This window comes from Choloepus didactylus, chromosome 4 (assembly GCF_015220235.1).
Source record: "Choloepus didactylus isolate mChoDid1 chromosome 4, mChoDid1.pri, whole genome shotgun sequence".
NCBI classification, from domain to species: Eukaryota; Metazoa; Chordata; class Mammalia; order Pilosa; family Megalonychidae; genus Choloepus; species Choloepus didactylus.
This window is the reverse complement of record NC_051310.1, coordinates 75,458,715-75,460,313: the sequence shown is the minus strand read 5'-3', so window position 1 is coordinate 75,460,313 and position 1,599 is coordinate 75,458,715.

Below are 1,599 nucleotides of genomic sequence, written 5' to 3'. Positions count from 1 at the left end.
ACAGTGTCAATTAGGTGGCAATACCTTGCAGGGCTGGGGCAGTGTTCTCCAGGAGGCTGTGTATGCACTGAATCAGTGTCCACTCTATGGTGCTGTTTCTCCCATAGCCAGGATTCATGGGTCCAGGAATCAAGGGGTGGAAAGAGGAGTGGAACCACTCACTATCACTCTTAGTGATCGTCTAGGTAAATTTTTGCTTCCTGTCCCTGCAAGCTTAAGCTCTTCTGGTCTACAAGTCTTTATTCCAGAAGGAGGAGTGCTTCCACCAGGAAATACAATAATCCCACTGAACTGGAAGTTAAGACTGCCACCTGGCCACTTTGGGCTTCTTATGCCTCTGAATCAACAGGCAAGGAAGGAGATTACTGTACTGGTGGAGGTGATTGATCCTGACTATCAAGGGGAAATAACACTGCAACTACACAATGGAAGTAAAGAAGAGTTTTCCTGGAATACAGGAGATCCCCTAGGTTGTCTCTTAGTACTACCATGCCCCGTGATTCAAGTCAATGGAAAACTGCAACAACCCAATCCAGGCAGGACTACCAATGACCAAGAAACTTCAGGAATGAAGGTTTGGGTCACCCCACCAGGCAAAGAACCATGGCCAGCTGAAGTGCTTGCTGAGGGTAAAGGGAACATGGAATGGGTAGTGGAAGAAGGTCATGATAAATATGAACTACGGCCATGTGACCAGTTACAGAAACGAGGACTATGATGACATGAATATTTCCTCCTCGTTTTGTATGTTTGTATTTGTCTGTAAAGAAAAAAAAAAGGTTTGGGTTACCCCACTAGGCAAAGGACCACAGCCAGCCAAAGTGCTTGCTGAGGGTAAAGGGAACATTAAATGGGTAGTGGAGGAAGGTAGTATTAAATATGAGCTATGGCCATGTGACCAGTTGCAGAAACAAGGACTACGATGGCATGACTATCTCTCCCTTGTTTTGTAATGATTATGTTTGTATTTGTCTGTAAAGCAAATATCTTTGCTTTCTTCTCTGTCTTTTTTCCTAATTATATGGCATAAGCTCTATTGTTCATTTTGCTATATTTAAGGGAAATCAATTTTAAGAGTTAGTGTCACCCATGGACTTGCACCCTATTTGTGAGACATATAGTGCATTTCCAGTTGTATGCTTCACATATAGGTGAAATATGTCTGTTATTGTTCTCTACTTAGAGATAAATTATGGTTTTAGGTGATGTGTATAACTGCCAAGTTGACAAGGTGTGGACTGTGATGGTTAGGTTCACATGTCAACTTGGCCAGGTGATGGTTCCCAGCTGTCTGGTCAAGCAAGCCCTTGATTAATCATTGTGAAGATGTTTGTGGCTGGTTAGTAAACCAACAGGCTGGTTTATTAAATCATCAGTCAATTTGCTGCAGCTGTGACTGATGACATCAATGAAGGGCGTGTCTCCCAAAATAAAAGAAGGCAGTTGGCTGGACTTAATCCAATCAATCAGTTGAAGACTTTTAAGTAAGACAGATAGAGGACTTTTGCTTCTTCAGCTGACCAGTGAAGTGTTTCTTGAGGAGTTCATCAAACAAGTTCATTGAAGTTTCCTGTCCATTTCCTTAGTTCATCAATGTAG